Genomic DNA, 22,230 nt, shown 5'->3' on the forward strand with positions numbered 1-22,230 from the left:
TAATAAAATTTGTTTTTCTTAATCATGTAAAAACACAACATTTAACACGAGTCAATGTAAATACGCCACTGTATAGGTATAGGTATATAACATTATGTAATATGTTTAGGTACATTATATATATATATATGTATATATGCCAAATACTTGGACGTAGGGATATTATAATATACAAAACTACCGCGTCCCCAACTCACGCAATGTTGCTAGCCGGTGTTGACGGGGAGGGGGGAGGCGTGGTCGCAGCACCGGTGTGTACGCCATTGGCCACCGTCGGGTTTGGCCCCCTTTCGTCGCCGCTGCCGATGCTGTCGATCGAGCCGGTCGCAATACGCTCGCAACAGTCGCACCAGTGCACAGACGCATCGCCGCGTTCCGTAACCGGTGTACACCGTGTCTGCTCTCCGAAACCGATTATCGTGTGCGTTCTCATATTTTATACCTGCCATGATATTATATTATACCATCTGCATTACAATTATCATTATATAGGTAATACGAAACACACTGTTTTTTTTTATGTTTTTGTAACAGTTTCTGTTAAAAAAATTTATAACACGTTTTTTCTTCCGTGTATGGTACCTACTTGGAGTTCAATCATTGTACTATATACCTACCTATATATAGCATCTATACGCGTGACGCTCTTAAATCACAAAATACTTACGACGGAATTTCGTCCAGACGTTTTACTAAATTGTGGTGCGTGCGTTTTGGTTTTTACCTATACTTTTGCTTTGCTCCGAGTTTTCACGCCTTTTACCGGGACAAGGTTCGACGTTATTCGTTCAAAATTGGCCGCATCAAGCAGAATCCGGTTCGTGTAGCCACTGGCGAAACGGCTGCGCACGACTTGGTAAGCTTATTTATCTTTATCGACTTCCAACATAATGTATACGCGTGTCGTTGATTATTTTATTTGCCTCCATCAAATAAAGGATTCATCGTGCAATACGTTATATTATGTCAATGCAACTTCTCTATTATACACATGTATTTATTATTTACGCCTATGCAATGGGTAGGTAGGTACAGGGGTGGACTGGCGTGTGTGGGGTAGCGGGTGGGCGAAATTGCCAAATGCCTTGAATACATTTTGCCCGTTAATTTATAAATATTCTATTGTTAGCCCAAAATTGTGCCAATTTGTATTCCTAGTTCGCCCCTGGGTAGGTATTACTATTATGAAATTTGAATTTGTCCAATGACTTACTTATTAACTGTTACATAAGTCTGGTGTCTTGGTGTCCTAGAGGGCGCCATCTACAATATATTTTGAAAAAATATTTTCCCATCAATTCTATTTGCCTAGGTTTTATAGATAATACCTATTATTAACATGAATAATTAATAATCATTAATAAAAAAAAATATATAAACTAAAATATTGTACTACCTATATATTATTAAAACGAAGTTTATAAGTAGACCAATAGACAAGTACCTACATGGTTTAGTGTACCTATAAAATTAGTAAATGTAGGTACCTATAGGTATAACAGTGAACAGTCTATAATTGTAGAAATTGTATTGTAAATAAAATAATATATAGAACCTATATAATATGTAATAGCTCCCTAATATACTAATTTACCTCCATATAGGTATAGGTACATAATCATGATTATCGAATCTTTGCGTTTTTATCATCGAAAATCTTTTCGTAATCTATCTTAGGTACTCATAGCTCATAGGTACTATTTATTTTTTAACATCAATTTCTCACTTAAGTTTTATATCAATTAATAGGTCAAGTAAGTAAGGTAAATAGATTTTAAAATTTGATAAATTATTTATATTTAAAATTTAAAATTACGAATTTACCTACCCATTGTCACTTATTTCAATATAATAAGCCATACAGTTTTTTTTTTGTTATTATACCTTCAATATAAATTTCAATTACCCTATAAAATATGGTTTTAGGTAACTAACTAACTAACTGGGTATATTCTATAAATGTTTTATTTTGTTCTATATAAGAGTTTAGGTTTCGGTTTAGTTTAGGTTTAACATTCACAATGAGATAATACTACATATAGATAGGTAGGTAGAGGTTTTTTGTTAGTATATACTATGTGGATCTACTACCAACTACATATACCTACACAAAACGTTTTAAAAACGTCTCATGTCTCCCGACCGACGATTGTTAAATGTTATAAAATAATAATGCTTAGGTTAATAAAGGGTTGCATAAGCATACACACACATTTATACGTGTTCGTATCATACGGGTGTGTATCAAGAGGGTTTGACATTTTTAAATCTACCTACGTAGTTTTATTGTTGCATTATTAAATCCTTGTAGTAGGTAGGACAGGTATCTACTAGGTATATTATGTACCTATATTGTATATATATAAATGTCTGCTATATATACTTAATACAACATATATAATTTTTTGGTATACATATAGTTTAACATAAGTTTAACATATTTTTTTTTTGTTTTTGATAATACCAATGTATGTTTTTTAAACTGTGTAAATTGAAATTATAACATATATATTATAGATTACTCAGTAACAACGTCATAATAAATATTTATCATGATTTTTTACATAACAAGACAGATAGTTTAATAAAATCATACATAGATCAATGGATTTTATTTTAAGTCTGTAATCCATTAACTTAATAGTTTATATTCAATAATATATTATTTAACTTAAAATACAAATAGTGATATGCAGTTGTATATATTTATTTAATTTAACTATTAGTACACATTTACACCAACGTTCAGGTGGTGATCTTTGTATTCAGACAAATAATATTCTGGATACATATAATATGAAAATACAATGCTAAGATTATTAATAATGTACCAACAAAACTAATACAATAAAAGTATACAAATTACTCAATTCTCACATCTATTTTCTTTATAGGTACCTACATTGAAATTTGAAAGTTCACTCTCCAAAATCTTTCTAAAAAAAAAAACGAAAATGTAATGAAATATTTAATTTAACGTACCTAAATATGGATTAGATATAAATTTATTTTGTCACAATAGTTATTAATTTGTGCTTTGCATGTTTTACTTGACAAAATTTCCCATTGTTTAAAGCTACCTATCCAACTTTTGCTTAATTAATTTAATAGGTTTTGACACGTTTAGCTCATCTAAAAAAAATGTAATCTAAATTAATATTATAAAAGTTATAGCTAAGTATACATTATTATTCCGACCATCTAATATTTACCTCACCATTTAATATCGTAGGCAATGCTACTCACAACAACGATGAATAAAACTACATATATAAAAAGATTTAATCGATATTAAATCAATTTTGTTATTTAACTTCGAACTAATTTTGTTGTAAACAAATAATTTAACTAGCTTAATACAAAATAATATAGAATCATGACCTTGTGATTTGTCACTTAGCAACTATAGTAATGTAGATTTAACGACATAGGTAGCTATAGTTTGTACAATAATTATAATTGCAAAAAATAATTTGGATATCATAATAGCTCATTTAGATATATTATAATATGTAACACCTAAGAATCTTGATCTCCGTATTTAAAAAAAAAATATGCATGTGTTGTGCATTAAAATGAAATAAATATAAAAACACAACATAATAATTAACAATTATAATGAATTTTAATAACATACACTTAACAAACTTAGAATAGATAATAATAGGTACCTATATCATTATATATCGAAGTGCCATAATATGAATGTATGTATGATTAGATTTGACCAGATAGTTTGTGTTTTTTGTCCTAAATATTATAAATCTGAATATTAATAAATTCATAATATTTTCAACACACTCAATTGACAATTTTTATCCAAATAGATAAAAAAAACTTCTGAGTAAAATTATTTAAACAATGGTACAGTTATTATTTTTACTAGTTATACCTAACTATTGCGCTAACAAGCAATAATTATTTTGACACCAACATAAATCATTGCTTATAATTCAATGATAGGTACTTACTTAAACAGCCTAGATAATGATAATTATTCTCTAATATCACCTATATCTACCTATAATCTGATGCGTTTAGTTTTACAGACAATTATATTATTGTATATAGCTTAATAAATTCATAAATAGACATAACATAAGCTAATAGGCATTTTGAACAATTATAACCATTAATTAAAATAATTATTTGACTTAAGTTATAGGTATTATTTAAAATCATTATGTAAATTATAATTAAAAACCCGTTAAATAATTATTAATCAATTATTACGTAACTTAAAAGTTCAATGAAGTCGATCGATATCTTTATTTATGATGCAAAATATGTACTAATTCTATAATTATAAATAATATATTACCTGTTAATAACCTGTATTTTTCATATGTCATATAACAAAATATTTGAAAAGCAATTTGAATGTATAACAAGTGACAACCTAATATTTAATAGACATTTACACATCATGCATCATTTAAATATATATATATACACTATATACCTATAGTTTAACGTTTTTAAATCTCTCAGTTACTTATTTTAAAATACAAAGAATAATATTAGCACTACGTGACTAAATAAATTACGTTTTTAAAACTGTGTTACGTAAAAATTATTAAACATTGTTAAAGTTTTACTTCTATTTAAAAACAATTGGTAGGTACCTATAAGAAAATAAATAATAATTAAGACATTAATAGACATATTATGACAACAAATTCACAATAATTATTAGGAATTATAGGAAAATATAAAATATAATAATTTTAGGTACATGATATAGTATAGCTATATAGTTTAAATATTAAATGTTCTGATTACCAAACCATACGCTATACAGAAACAAAATAAATAAAGTAAATGGAGAAATGACTACATTTTCAATAGGCCAATTTTCATAGGCGTAACTACGTAAGATTGCTTCTCAGATACTAATAGTGTTCTATCTAAATATTATAATATCAAACTATAAATGTTCTTAGTTTCATAAGTTTAAAATGTACCTATATAGATATAAATACTATCATGTCAATGGTATTAAACGTTTTTTTATATTTCGACTAGAGAATTTCGGTACTACATTTGACGCTAAAAAGTGTCCTTAGCCCTAACCGATATAGACTTGCATTATGTTAAAGAAATTGATGTATTTAGGGTCGAACATATTTCTGGGGTACCTAATTCCTTTCGGCACAATACAAACATTTATTTAGTCAGGGTTATAGAGAATTCAGTCACCGCAGCCACCATCACTGTTCAAAGGGGCCGATCAGATATTTTTACAAGGGTAGTTTTTTCCCCAAGGACAAAAAAACAAAATCACAAGTCACAATAAAAAAATAAAAAAATGTATATTATATGGTTACCTAGTTCAATATTAAAACATGATAACAATGAAAGAGTTATATTTATACTTAGGTACATATAGATGTTATACAATTGTATAATTTACAATTGAATTGTTGCATTAAAGGTACTAGGTAACATAATATTCATATAAATATAGTATTTGAGAGTATATAATATGTACCTACTTACGATTTAGGTACGAAATATTATAATTTATGGTCATTCAATTTTAATCATATCAATCGATTACAAAACTAATATAGGTAGTATTTAAAAATACTGTAAAGATGTATGCTAACAAACGAGTGAGTTATCAAACATAAATAGCTTAATCATTAAAAGCCATTTATATTGAATTTTGTGTTTTATAAATTGTCATAATAAATAAATAAAAATTAATGTTGTAAAAACATTTAATAATTTCATTTTACTTTTGGTATATTCACAATACAATTATAAACAGTTGTAGAATAATGTTAGGGATAATTAAATTAAATATAAGCAAATTTTTGTTCTGCTTTCAGAATTGTTAAGATTTTATACTTCTGGCGGTTTTGTACGCTCCAAATATGAAGTCAATATTAGTGTATATGGGTACAATTAATTTTTCAACCATATCGTGCGTAACTGCACGAATATTATTTGTATTTAAATGCACCCACCTCTGAAATTATTAGAATCGTAACAGAAATACACAATAAATTATCAACCTTGTCTCTTACAATTGACCACTTAGAATTAAGTAGACTGTCAATTTAAATAACGTATACGGCCGCCCTCCTCCCCCGCGGCCAACGCATAAACGATAATTGAAGTGTTTTGACATTATATAAATATACATTAACATGTGTATACGTTTCCGTTCCGTCTTCTATGGAAAAACTGTGTTTTTTTTTTCTGTTTTATATTATCATTATTGTTCGAAGGATGTTGTGTTTTGTAAATGATATGTATGTGACTTATTCATTATATTATTGTCCTTTGTAATAGTATGCGTGCGTATATTGGACTATAAAAGACCCGGACAATCGTCATTATAATGGAACTATATAGTATATAATACGTGTTTATGTACGTACATGTTATATTATTATATAGGTGTACGTTTTCAATTCATTTTTTTTTTTGGGAGTAAAAATTAATAATAATAACAGACCACCCTACCGCCTTCTTAAACAAGTGCCGATTCCTGCATTATGTGTTTGACTTGTTAATCAAGCTGCATATTATGGGGAAACATAATGTTGTAATTATATATGATAATGAGTTATGGCGTATTAACCTCCCCGTTTCGAGGCATTATCAGATTTTAAAAAACGTTAGTGTATAACATATAAAAAGCATTGATTTTACTTACAAAATGTACGTGTACAATGATTTAAGTGATTTCACACCAAACTGTGATGTTTATTGCACTTTTGGTATATAATAATATAACGCATTTTATTATAAGAAATAATTACTTGAAATATTTTTTGAATTTTTCCGAATGGAATGGTTTTGAAATAGGTATTCACATCATATTAAAGTAATAAAGTGTATACGACCATTAGTTTTACATAATATGTAAAACATTAAATAATATATAAATATTAAGTAAATATGTTTTACAATATGTGATATATCTATGTTATCTATAATATTTACATAAAAATATTGTTTCTTTGATTGTCTTTAATTAATTATAGACTCAAAAATTACTGGACCGTTTTCAATAAAAGTTATATAAATAGATTCCTTATGCAGTTGAGACTCTAAGGGTGTTTAGCTTATTTTTCCACCCCTATAGGTTGCTCACACATACATTTAGTTTTGGCTCATGAAAATCGAATATTTTTATGTTTATTTAAATGGTTGTTACTTGTAATAGATTATATTACTATTATAATTAGTAGAAAAAATGTTTACAAATAAATTTTTAAAAATTACCTATTGATAATTTATAATCATTTATTTTGCTACGAATACTTATACGAGAGACAACCTTGAGTATGACATTGATCCGTCTATTAATTTAAATAAAATAAAATGTGAATAACTCAACTTTTAAACTCCCATATAATTACATATTAGATTATGTTTAGACAAATTAGGATTGCGGTTTTTCATTTATTCGTTAGCATGTTAAAATAATATAATAACAATTAAATACGTATGGGACAGCAATTGTTCATTATATACGTTATAGTACCTATTATACCTATACAATTTAACTGTGCTATACAAATACAATTAATGACTCAATGGTAGATATCTAAAACTTGCACTAGTTCGCTTGTTTACAGTATATAGGGTTTTGAATAATTTTCGTACACTTTTAACTATTAGGTCTATAACAATAAAATCCGTATGGTCACCTATATATGGAGTTCCAACTGTTCAAAACATGATAATATATAATAATAATAATGTATAACGCATAAAGAGTTTACTCATAATAATCACGTTTACTGCTTAAAAACCTTGCCACACTGTTTCTTGAGAATATTACAGTATTCTTTCTTGTATCCCCTTTTATTTTCTATTTTTCATCCCTTTGGTAGAACGTACTTAAATGGTGACCAGATGTATACAACATGCTCCCGGACGTACCTACCCCGTGCACAATACTGTTAGATTACTGACATATAATATAATATATACGTGCACATTTTATACGATATACCCTGGCTACATGTGGTGTAAGGTTTTCAATACTCGATGACTTTTTAATTTTTATATTAAATGTGCAAGATGTGTCATCTGTTGCTTAAATATTTATATATATTCTAAATTTTGATCAACAAATATGAAATAGTAGGTAAACATAATATTATGATTGGATAATAGATTTTTAAACATTAAATGTTATTTGTTTTTTTTTATTTTTTGTGAATTAATTTTCGATGATCAAAACAATTGATTAATAATTATAAATAATATGTAGGTATACAAAAAATGTATTAATCAATAGCATAAGCTACATTTTTAGTGATGATAATGATGATAGAAATGATTAACTCGATTTCTATCTTAAATTTAATGTTGATAATCCTATATACTATATATATTTTTTTAAAGACAGTTGGTAACAGTTTTAAAATTGATTCATTGTTTATTATTATTAAGCAAACTGTTATTATTACCACTAAAATTTGTATGCACAGGTATGGTTTTTTTCTGCAGCGTCTTTTCGCTAATTTAGTTAAATTAGCGAAAATACGCTAATACCTATAGGTATATATACGTATTTACCTATACTTAATGTACTTTGTCCACGAATCACCTCATATTGATAGATATGATTTATTAGTTATAACCTACTATTTATTATTGTTTTACAAATTTTAAATACAGCAAAAAGTATACATGTATTCAGGTATATTCAAATGAAAATAATGTAAATTTTATGTATGTATTTGAGAGAAACACTATCAAAAATTACATAAAGCTTAAACATAATAAGTAAATTCAGTTTTCTCATTTAATTTATTTTTAAACTATTAGAAAATCCTTCTCTTTAACTTGATAATGACTTAGAAATTATTGGTAATTTCATTGTATGTTAATAATTGTATTATATTGTTATAACATATTTATGATAGGTACCTATTTAATAATACTAAATGAATATTATACTATTTTATATTTCATTTAGATCCTAGAACTAAATAAATAATGAATTTATGATTTCTAATATTATACTAGAGTGTTTTATGAATATCGGAATAGATATATGAATCATTTTTTCAATCAACTTGAAGAAAATATGTAAAAGATGGAATATTTGATATTTTTTAAAAAATTCATAAAAACAAATTATTTATATACATATTCAGACTATTTAGACTCTTACTAAAAATAGTGATTTCCCCTTAGGAAAAAAAACAGAGGCACTGAAAAGTAACGTTTTGAGTGGCAGGTGATGTTTATAAGTTTTTTATTTTAACTCTTCAGACTTTAAAAAAAATGTCGAGTAAAAAATAATCAAATATTCGTTGGTTTGAGTTAATGTGTACCAATCTAATATAAATATAGTTTGATATTAAAATGTATTCAATATCTACCAAAATTATACTTAATCAATATTTTTTTGTAATACATTAATGTATACAATCGAAATTCGCAGTTATATAATGTATATGACCTATTTGTTATATAGCTACGTCTTACTTTGAATGTATTCTATAATATCCAATGTCAAGGGTATTTAAAAATTCCTTTTTTTTTTTTTTGGTTACATTTGATTATTAAGTTCTAGGGGATCGCAAACTATATATCTAGAGGTGGGTGGAAGAGATTATTAAAGAGGGTGTGTGTAATAAGACATAAGCCAGCTGTTTCCGTCCTCAGAATCCGTAAACAACATTTGCACACAGTTTCTTTCATGTGCATTTATATAATTTTGATACGATTAAATAATTGTAAAATTAAATCCAAACAAACCCGTAAAAAAAAGAAAAATATAACTTATTGTTAATGAGCCGTGAAATTTGGCATCAAGCCATCTATTAGGATTTTACGAGTCATGAGCTGTTCGTATTATATTATTATTAGACGTTAAATAAAATGTATAACGAATGTATCAATACAATAAAAATTCTAGTAAAAAAAGATTATAATATTATGTTATTAAAAATTGGGCGATTTCTTTAAATTTTTTTGAAAATACTAATAATAATTTAAGGTAGTAAAATTTGGATTGCTTATAATATATAAAATTGTTCAGAATAAATTGAAAGGTAAACCACTTTTTTTTAGAGTCTTTATGTTTTCAATTTAGTTATAATCTATTAAGTGAAGCAATAATATTGATAAGCTCTATAAAATATATGAATGTAAACTTAAAAAATGTTGTTAAAATATTACAAGCTTTGTACACAATCATTATAGATACAATATAATATTCATGGGCGTGCTCTGCAGGAAGGGGGTGCAATTTTTACACCAAAGATTTTAAAACATTGATTTGCTAGATTTCAAAAAAAAAAAAATTGAAAATTTGTATAATAAGCGTCGCACGTGTGCGAAAATTGTGAACTTCGTAAGGCTATAGGTACCATATGATTTCCGGCAATTAATTTTTGCACCATCGTTCTTAATTGGTTGTAACAGGTGTCAGAAAAAAAAATTGTTTAAATTTTCGAGTACACTAAACTAGATTTATAACGTTAAATTTAACAAATATTTTGTTTGAAAAAAAAATCAAACCCCCCTATCCACCATCATGGGGGTTAGGCCTGCCGCTTAACGTACAGGTTGGAAATCACCGGTTTAATAGTTAAATAGTATGACCTCTATGGGTCTATAGATGTTTATTTATTGTCATAACACTATGACAGACAAATTATCTGACGTGTAGGTACCATTATAGGTACCTACCTATAATAATCACATCTTTGATTATCATAATATTAGCAAAGTATAATGATGATTTTTGTCAGGACTTTTAGTAAACATTCTATAGACACTCAAATTCATATTCAAAATATAGAGCAACTATATATATTATACCCATATAGAGGTACTTTATTCATATTATAAGTTTCTCACTAGTCTAAGGTCTAATATTCTGCGTGGGCGTTTCTATTCTTACATTTATATAAATCAAGAACGCATCCTGTCACAAATGAATATATGATACAATTATTCCAATGACTTTCATAATTATGTGTTATTGTGTTATGTCATTCACACATTACCCCAGATTAATTACTGTAAATTATAAGTACTTACAGCTACCTATGTGTACAATTTCCACACTTGACAATATATTATTGTTTACACATATATAAGTGTAAATAAAATATATTATAATATACTATATCTGTCTGTCTTCAAAATTTGGATTAGTGAAATTTGTCCGATTTAAGACATCAACATCTTTTCGGATAGAAACATGAATTTAGATGGTAGGTACTCTCAAGAGGTCAAAATTAAAAGTTTCTAGTAGTTTTAGAAGGATTCGGGAATAACAAAAACAAGTGAAAGAAAATGGTAATTTTTATACAATTTATATAAACATTTTATTTTTTGGTGTAATTCAAAAACTAATAGCTGCATTTTTGAAATATTTTGACAATTTTTTAACTATTTAATATTTATAGCTATTTATATATATATTTTTAATTATTGTTGTTAATGGTCCTTATAAGATGCTTTAATAACAGTTCAAAAATATTAAAGATACATAGATATTAGATACCATTATTTTTTAAATGTATTTGAAGTTCAAATTTTGAAATAAATTCATTAAAATCCCAAAAATTTGTAATTTATTTTTCAGTTGGAAATGTATAAAAGTTTTTCTTTTCATAGCTAAAATTAGCCATTTTAATTGAAGATTCCCCACTAGTTTCCTTCTTTTAATAATAAAAAAAAGCTTACCGGAAAGTCACATTAATTATTTATGAGCATTTGAATTTAAAAATGTTATATTTGATATATACAGCGTTATTAAATTAACTAATTTAAATTAATTTATTTTTAATATTGTTGTAACTCAAAAACGAATAATCATATAAACATGACAATTTCACCAATAATTGTTTATATCATCATTGTCCATGCATAGTAAAATTTTCAAAATATTCATACTCGTTTTCAGTTATTTACGGACATTTTATATTTTATATTTTTTTTTTTAGTTTTTTTTTTTCTATAAATGTCAATACAATATTATTGTATTCATAAAACATCCATTACAATGACATGCTCAACATCTACTGCTGTACTGCCACTTTTTTTGTAATATTAAATCTTTGAATTGTAAACCTACGGGCTACGGGTTGTCGATGACGTCTGATTTTTAACGACCCTTGATTAACATAATATTATGAATTGAGTTTTATTTGGTTATATCCATTTCGGTGATTAAAGACATCGACTTGTAGTAAGTATACTGATCGATATTAGATATCGTGTGAATGTGTGATGTTGTGTATAAAATAAATAATATAGGAACACGGGAACTATGGTTTTATACTTCAATACGGATGTCTGTTATATGCAACAACTGCAGATGGGTTACTATATGGTATACACTATATGCCCTATCTTGTACAAGCATATTGCATATATAGGAAAACAGTTACCAAGAAAATGTTTATGGCCGATTTTATGCGTTCCGATTGATACGAGCCGATTAATAAAACCGGTGTCGAGAAGGGTTTTTATGCGCTTGTCTCGATGTTTTCTTTTTATTATATTATTGATCGCGCGTACATGTGAAACGATCAACAGATGCGTGAAAAAAAAATGTGTTAAACAAAACAGAACACGTAACCATGTAAACCACGGTATATTATTATTGAATATATATAGGTACATGGAAGCAGAAGCGCATGGAAATGTGGTTCGATGCTATTATTTTATGCTTTAGCTTTATACACAATTACGGGAAAACTTACACGAGAAACCATACGCGTATTATGGAAATACGTTTTCGAAGAAAGAAACTGTATGTTTCAAAATTGTCCGGATTCCTTTTTTTTTTATTATTTGTTCAAGTAAATGCCTTACTGGAAATAAATGCGCAGAAATAGTCGAATAATATTATAATACTCTCAGATACATCAAATATTAATAATAATTATAAACATAACTATGTTATGAGTTATTTATATTATAATATTATATGGATGTAACTTTGACCATTTTTTTAAATATTTTGCTAACGTTAATATAATTTGAATAGATTTCCGTATTAGATACGATCATAATATGTATCTACTATCTGCACCTTATATTTTATTATAATATTTCAAACCGTTAGTTTTTTAATTATCTAAGTATATTATAATATTATCAATACGTTTTACAGGTAATTAGTATTGTTATTTTCCACATTATCATTTTTGGCCTTTTATAAATACATTTTCATATTGTTTAATCCGAGGTAACTTTCTGAAGAATGTTATTGTAATGGTAATATATTAACAACTCCTTATGTTTCATGAGTAAAAATAAAAAACAAACTTTGTAAAGTTTGTGTAATGATGCCATAACTCATATTGCTCATATTTGATTAGTTCATGTTTGCACTTATAATATAAGATCAAATTTTGGCCGGTAACTTCATGCTTTTTCGACTATTCCGTGTGCTTGCCAAGTATATTTAAAAAAATCGTTAAATGTCAGAAGCGTTTAATAACGTCCGGTTTAATGGGTGTCTATACAATAATAGAAGGGCTTATTACGTGGAAAATGGTCGTTCGAGAAATGTTTATGACCGATTTTATAGGTTCCGATTAATACAGGCCGCCGATTAATGAACTAGAGTCTTATTTTATTTTTATTTTACCCTTCCCCCCATGTTTTTTATTTATCACATACGTGTGTAAGGCGGACATTATTTTTTTCCCAACAGAAATAGACAAACAAATTGTTAATACAATACTATTCTGCATCCAAAAGGAAGGAAATAAACGCCATCTCATAAAACTATTAGTGTTTCATGTATTTACATTTTTTTTCTTTATTTTTTTTAATGGCCTAGCAATAAAATACTAAAACTTGGTTAGATAAATAGACAATGAACAATGGTTAATGGAACAGTCATATAAGTTTAGTAAGGACATATTAGATCGGGATGTTATCCACAAAAAATGTACCTATATCATTATTATATTATGTTTTGCATATAAATGATATAATATATATAGAACACTCAACTGTGAAAATACGTTTCTGTGCCCTGCAACTAAAGGTTTTCGTCTGTTATTTAATTATTAATTAATATTGTTTAGTTTTTCAAGGCCTTTCTTTCGGTTGTCTTTGAAAATGTTTACGATTTTTGTGATACGCCACACACGTACGTACAGGTATAATATGCCTATAAATAGCTATAGGTATATAAATGTAATATTATGATTAAACCGATGACTATGTTTTATACAGTTATTACTTATTGCCCATTATTATATTGTCTGGCAACGAGAATATAATATTTGTATAAATAAAATATAATATACTGTGTGCGTGGGTGGGTGTACCGGGAGTGTGGACGCCGATCGTCGGTCGCCTGCAGTAGCCGCGGTTGAATCGCTCGCATCGACCAGGCCTATAATAGCCATTATTACCACGCAATGTTTTAAATACATGTAATTTTATCGAAACCGGTTTTTTTTCCAAATCGACCACATGACATATGTCTCGATTTACTGCAGATTTTTTACAGAAAAAAAAAGAAATTATGTGCCCGTAAACTAACAACGAATGGGCGGAATCCGTGCAGGATACTGCAGTCTAGCGTATGTTCTTATAATATTATTCTTATCTGGACGGCGAAAACACCGCTGTGGCAACTACCCCTCAGTTTACCCCTTGACGTAGGTATATGTTAACTATGTGCACTGCAGTGTGTTCAAGATGCAACACGTCAAGAAGGTACGTTTTTAGTGGTTATAGTGCGTGCGTGTGCTACAGTGTAACAAAAATATAAATATTAGAATAGACTTCTATTATATACAGTGATGTGTATAGGTATAAAAACGTTATATTATATTGTCTGAATATGTTTATATATATTTTGTTTTATAATAAGGTGGCTGACGTTAAAATTTCGCGAAAATTCACTGTAACGTGCCAAGTGCAAACGCAGTACTGGCAGAAAGACACAATGTCGACGTGTAATTTTAGCACTTAGAAATTCAAGCTGTATATTATTATTTATTATACTGCAGTAGACGTGAATTATCATCTCGAATGGACGTCGGTGCGTCACGCGTGGGACCTTCGACTTGTGCGAGTGCGACATTCGCGAGTTCCGACGCAGGGTCCATATAGGTGTTTCAGTTAATCTACTGTTATCTATGGTATAGACCAATCATTTGTTCGCGATTACCGATTATTGCTTTATAGAATATCCACGTCTACCTAGTAGACTATTACAATTTCCAATGTCTCTTCAAAAGTTAGTGATATACGCGCGCACGGCTTCGAAAATCAAAAATTATAGCCTCGAATGCGGATTACTGCGGTGTGAAGAATCGATGTACACAAAATATATAATATATGTTTAAACATTTATCATTTATCGTTTATTGGAAAGAAGTCATTCAAAAATTGCACTTGTAAGCTATAATCAAATTTTAATCTGACCTAGGTATTGTGTGTACTGAATATTAATGACGACGTAGGTAGATAGATATTATACTCCACATGACGTCCAATCACTTTAAGGTATCAACTACCTATACACGATCGAATAGCCGGCAAGTACCTATATACAGATATCAAAATCCAAATGAATAGCCAGCTGACTGTTACTTGATTGTGCGCTATGGCAGATAAACATATACGTATCGCATTAGTTACTATTTACCGGTAATAATTATTATTGTATTATATTGTACTTTTTAGTTAAAGGTAAATCGAGATGCCACTCTGGTATCTAACCGATGACTGGGGCGGCGTAATAGAAATAGTGCCGAGGTATATAAAGTGATAGAAATGGAGGAAGGAATAGTGACTATTGGATATTGGATAACATATAGTACGCAATATCGAAATTAAATAATAATATATACCACGTAACACTGGTCACTGAGCGACAATATATTATATAGCATGCACTGAATTATTTAAATAAAATATATATTGTAAACTTTATTATATATATATAGGGCATAGGCTACCTATAAAAGGAACTATTAGCGATTACATATTTCATATTATTTAGTATTTATTTATAAAGTTTTGAAAATGTATGCTCGTTATTATTATTTGTTTTGCAGAGTTTAAAATTAAATATAATTTGTTTTTAAAATATTAATGATGACGTCATATCGATATTATATATACGGAATATATTATCATTACGTATAATGTACCGACGTTTCGTTACAAATTACTATTGTTATAGCTTAAAAGTTATAATATATATGCGTTGGGAGTAATACAATTACGGTTTAAAATTTCAGAAATAAATTTCAAACAAAGGGTTTTTTATTCGAAATTTTATGATCGCGTTTATATTATAGCCATTCAAAATATTCGGAATCACTGCTGTGGGCGGCCAATTACTAAGTCGTTATTTACGTTCGTCATCATAATCGATTATTAACGGTATGTATTGGGCCTGTGCAATTTAAAAAGGCGTATCAACCGCGTGTACACGTCTACACAATAAAAGAGCCACCATATTCTGATTCAACGTGCACCCACGTGATACTGTCCTCTTTTGTGAATAAAATTATTGTTTTTTACTTTTTTTTTTTTTTATAAAATAAAATATTACATTTTGCACGCTAAAAATTTAACACGAATTCAATATGTTGCACCCCAAAATATCATTTACACACATTCTAGACAATATATTTTTAGACACACAACTTTTTTGGTATAAGTATTTTTTAATAATATGCATTTACTACATTGGCGATTGTGAATTATTTAATAACATAATATATAGGTCACTCAATAGTATAGGTACACTCGATTATATGTATTTTAATATTTGTATGTTATTCACACATTTTTATATGTTTGGTTTAAAATCAAATGTTGGTGTTATTATCTTGAAAAATAACTATGCGTATAAATTGTTTATAATGTTATAGATATAAATACAATTTCTTCGATTCAATAGAATACGTCAGGATGACTTAAAACTCCTAACTCGCATATATTTTACACACGTCTTGTAGAAATAATAATGAAGTATTTAAAAAATGGTGCTTTTCATTTTCAAAATAAAAATGTGTTGTATAATATTAGCAAATTAATGTTAGATTTGATATTTTCCCACGAAATACTTGAAATACTTGAATCAGTAATTTGTGTTTTTATTTCCTCAATTCGATCAAACCCTACAGTATTGTTGGTTCGTAACTATATACCAATTATGGAATATTCGAATGTAATGTAGGCACATAATATAGGTACTTCGGTTATTGTTTATAATATTTACGAGTTACAATTAAATTAAAGGTAATATGTAATATAAACATGCATTTTGAAAAGATGTAGGCACAGTTCACAGTTGTAGTCTCGTTGAGAGCATATAATATAGCTGCAGATGTTATCGGTCTATCAAACTGACCGCTGCAACCGTATAGAATTCAGTTCATAGCTCACACCTTGACAGACTATATACCATATAATATATAATATATATATGTACCCACATGCCCATACCTGAGTGTGTTTACATCACCCTATATTTATGTATATACTTATACGTAATGGTTGGTACGGTCGTATGTAATGCACATATTGTGCGTATAATAATGTATTAATGTATATAATGGCTATAAATTTGCACGGCAATTTGCTCGGGATAACGAAGTGCCACGGGCTAAGTTACGGTGTGTCAAAGCCTACATTATAAGACTGCAGTAACATACGCACGCACCTCAGACACTACCACGGACGGCTATATTATAATATGCAGAGCCCGCAAACGTAAAAGTATAGTATATAGGACATTATAGGTACACCATTGTATATGCGTATTATATACGTGGATTCAAGAATGCGCACATGAAACAATAATACCAAAATACACCTAAACTACCTACATACATACCGCACTGTTGTAATGATATGTGGTGACGTTTCCATTGCTATAATTATAAACAAAAAATTCAAATCAAAAAATACGAACTTTATAATATGATTATCACAATAGGATCAAGTACAATGTACTCTACCGCCTCTACCTTCCCCCCCTCCCAACTACTAAAGGTCCAAGGGCAATTGGTGATATATTTTTTGCAATCACTTGTGGATGCTCTACGTGTGTATTTTACTAGCACCGCGCATTATAATATTATAATATATACATATAATATACAGCCACTAATAATAATGTAGACGCGGGCACAAACCTATATATTATAATATGTACATTTTATTATTTCTCTTTACAATTGCAATTATCTGAACGCTCTACTGCCTACCTATATTCAATTCTTATACAGATATATGTGCAACGTGGTCACGTGGTACATTTCGATTTCAATCCATGCTCATAATTTACTCATTACAGAATAGGTAGGTACAATATTATAATACTGATGGTCGGTGGTATCGGAGATAATTATTATAGTTGAATATCACATGAAACGTGCACACGTGTTGTTCAGAAATATAAATTTGTACTTATGGCTACCACGCGTTTTTCTGCACCAATTAATAACATATACCTATTATCATATTGCATAGGTATTACACGGAATTAATTATTTTCGACGTTTCAACATAGGGAACGCAGAACCAGTGGGTTAACTTGATTGTATATTTGTATATGTTCATATTATAACATGAGTACTTAAAATATAAGTGTGATGTATTATAATAATAGCTATAGGTATATTATAAAGTTGATTAGATTCATACAACGTGATTCAGTGAACAAAAAAATCGTATATATAATAATCAAATAGTAAATACATTTTAATCTTTTAAAACTTTAAAGCGGTGCTACTCAATATTTTTTTTTATTCGACTGCGACCATAAGTATTACATTACCTAGCTCCGTAAATCTCTACTGTTAATTCTACTTTTATTTCATAATATAGGTACCTTCCTAGTATGTATATAAGTATAACAATTGACCACAGATAGAAGGTATTACACAAAGAAATAAGTTTATTAAATAATGTATTTGATAATAATTTGAAATGTTGATTTTTTTATGAAAGCTATATGAAATTTAATTAAAACCAAATCTAAATATCTATTAGAATAAAGCCGATAGGAATGATAATTTAGCCAGTATTAAATTATTTATTATATAAATTATAAATAAACCGATTTTTAACGGTCATAAATCACATTTGAAGGTCTTTTTAAAAACAAAACAAGCATGAAAAACAGCTAAACCGGACGATTCGTGTTGCGTTATTCAGAGTATGATGAAGACTGGTATAGTGTATACCACAATATTATATTAGTTTTTTTATATTAATCGAATCATTTAATATATGCAAACGGATACATTATCATAGTTTATATTTATATGTATATATATATATATTACAGTTGGTACAGTTGGTAAAAGATTTTATTTTATTGGAATGCTTGTTACACACCCACTTGGTAAACTATGGTAAATATAGGTATACTGTTTGCTAATATTTAATTATTTAAAATATTTAAACCATGAACGTAATCTGATACTCAGATATAAATTAAAATTTTTCTAGCTAGTATTGTTAATGTTTGTTATAGATACTGATACACAATTATATTATCTACTCTTTGCTTTTAAATTTTTGACAATGAATTAATATTACAGTCTACAATAGAACAATACATCATAATGACCTGCGTATTAATATCGTGCGTAATAATATTACATTTCAGGTTTGATTTAATATTTCACTAAGTACGTACATAATATTATTATATTAAGAAATATCATAAACTAACAATTTATTGGTTTGTATTTTGTAATAAGTATATTGTGCATCAATATTTTTGTGTTTTCAACACCTACCGTTTCTCTTTTACATAATTAGTTATTAGTTATTACTTATTAATGACATTCAAAATAATTTCGCGTGGTGAGATTTAATTTAAAAAGTATTATCATACGTATATAACTAATCTTAGATCAAAATATACGTCTCTGGTCTTGATTAAATATATGACGCCCACCATGCCGATATTTTGAATTTAACAACCCACATTTAAATAATGACACCTTTTGATCATAACAAATACATCAACACAATCATTTTATTTAAGTAATATATTTGATGAAGGTATAAGATGGAAATTTTCCATTGTAAATATATTTTCTGCTAGTAGAGACAAAAGTACTCAGGGAAAACCTAATGAAATATATGTTCGATTGGTTATTTAATATTTAAGGTATTAAATATCTGAAAATATTTCAATTAATAGCTATATATAAAAAAAAATTGTATTATTAAAAAATATTATACTCAAAATATTTACAAACACTAGAAAAAACTAATTGAATAACCAACAAGTATCCTAGATGTCTAGACATATATAAATTATAACATATATTAATAAACAGTTTTATTATTTTTTTTATTTATTAATTTAACATAGGTTAACAGAAGTACCTACTATAAACTCATAATAACTAAATTCAGTATAAAAAAAAATCAATAAATTGTTAAAAATACTTTAGTTAAATTGAAATCAAAATTACAAGAAAATGGAGGCTGGAATAGTAATTAAAAACCAATTATCTTTAGTACAAAAATTATATACATATTTTATTTAAGTATAAGAAATTGGATGTATAAACATTTTAAGAAAATATTTATAACTTATAAGCTATGATAGTTATGGCATTATATTCAAAATATTACAATGTATTACAATTTAAAATTATACATATTTTATAATACAAGTATAAAAAAAGTTAAAACTATATGTAAAATATATAGTTTTCTAAACAAGGGAATTTCCAATATGTATTAATTTTATTATTAACAAACATTAACTATTAAGTAGTGCTCGATGCTTATTAAGTAGTACATTGAAATACATTTTAAGAAAAATAACCAATATAATTTAAAATAATATTCCGAAAATAAATCAGACCGCAAAATAAAGAATTGTAAAAAACTAGAAAATTTAAAATCTGTCTAATGTCCCATTCGATAATTTCATAAAATCATTCGTAATTTTATAAGTTTCAGTGGTCCATATTGTAAAATCGTATTTTAATAATAGGTAGCTAACTAATTTTTTTCTTAACAACATACTTTTAGTTTTTCTTAGACGCTTATTTCGTCACTTTGTTAGGATTTGATTAACGATCATCGACCTACGATGTTTACTTGTATACCCGATATTACGGTGGAATAGTAATAACAGTCGAAATTGATGGGCATCTGTATCGGAATGCGAAAATTTTCGTAGAGAAGGAGTGAGAAAAAAAAGAGGGGAAAAAAACACAAAATAACACACGTCATTCGGATGTTCACTAATCTTGTTTTCCGTTTAGGTCGTAGATAGCAGGGCGCGCAAGGGTTGGCTTCAAGGGATGGCGGAAAAGCGTGCAAAGGGTGACGTTTGTAGTCGTACGATGATATTAATGATGTAGTTGGAATTTATTTAACAACTGGCGGTGACCGAAAATAAAAACTGTTTTAAACTGTAGCGAACGGGAATCTATCACTGTAATTAATGAACTTATAATGACAGCACACCTATACCATTAGTGTGCGCGCTTTAAACGAATCATCTGCTGCTATGATGGTATAACTGAAGACCGAGCGTCTTCGACGAGGATGGAAGTAAAAAGCGAACACACGAAAAACATCCAAAACTTCCGTGTTACCTACAACTGTAGGTCGTAACACAATGTTCAATCATATATAATATACCCACAGACTGTTTCTTGTTGTTCGTTAGAAACTTTGAGAGCGCGCTGTCTCACGTTATGTCTGTGGAAAACCAGCTGTTATGCATTTTGCGAGTCCTAGATTTTCAATGGCAGTTCTCGTAGTAGGTATATTTATTTTTGCCGTTTAAAACCGAATGAGATGAATACCAAAGTACTCTTAATAATTGCAAAAAACGCAAATATAGATTTTGATTCAATCATCATACTCACATTATTCGCAAAAAATTCACGATACAACCAGAACAATCCTGTACATAGGTATACATTATTAGGGGTTTCTATATAGGAATTGTATAACTACATCGAATGGCAGTGTAGGTATACATACATATGCGACTAACGGGTAATTGGACCGATTGAGTCCTAAAATATTTTCCAATACTCAGCATCATGTGCGAGTGTGGTGATGCCGTTGTTCGTTTATCCCACGTCTCCTTTGAAAAATATTATCCTTATAGTTGTGCAGACACCCTTGACATTTATATATGTAATATGTAGGTATATATAGACTTTCGCGATTTCTTCTAGCACGTTCTCATCATTTAATAAAATAACGTCCAACGACCGTGCAATAATACCTGTCACACATATCACTATCACTACC

The 22,230-nt window shown here is 28.1% G+C and overlaps 1 protein-coding gene across 1 annotated transcript in view; it reads left to right on the top strand.

Moving 5' to 3' along the window:
- Positions 1–323: 323 nt before the first annotated feature.
- LOC100168299 overlaps positions 324–22,230 on the top strand; it is a 91,982-nt gene continuing 70,075 nt past the window's right edge. The window contains exon 1 of the mRNA XM_029486591.1: positions 324–856. The gene's annotated coding sequence lies outside the window, so the exon portion shown is untranslated. The remainder of the gene's footprint in view (positions 857–22,230) is intronic.

Source organism: Acyrthosiphon pisum, chromosome A1 (genome assembly GCF_005508785.2).
Source record: "Acyrthosiphon pisum isolate AL4f chromosome A1, pea_aphid_22Mar2018_4r6ur, whole genome shotgun sequence".
Taxonomy (NCBI): domain Eukaryota; kingdom Metazoa; phylum Arthropoda; class Insecta; order Hemiptera; family Aphididae; genus Acyrthosiphon; species Acyrthosiphon pisum.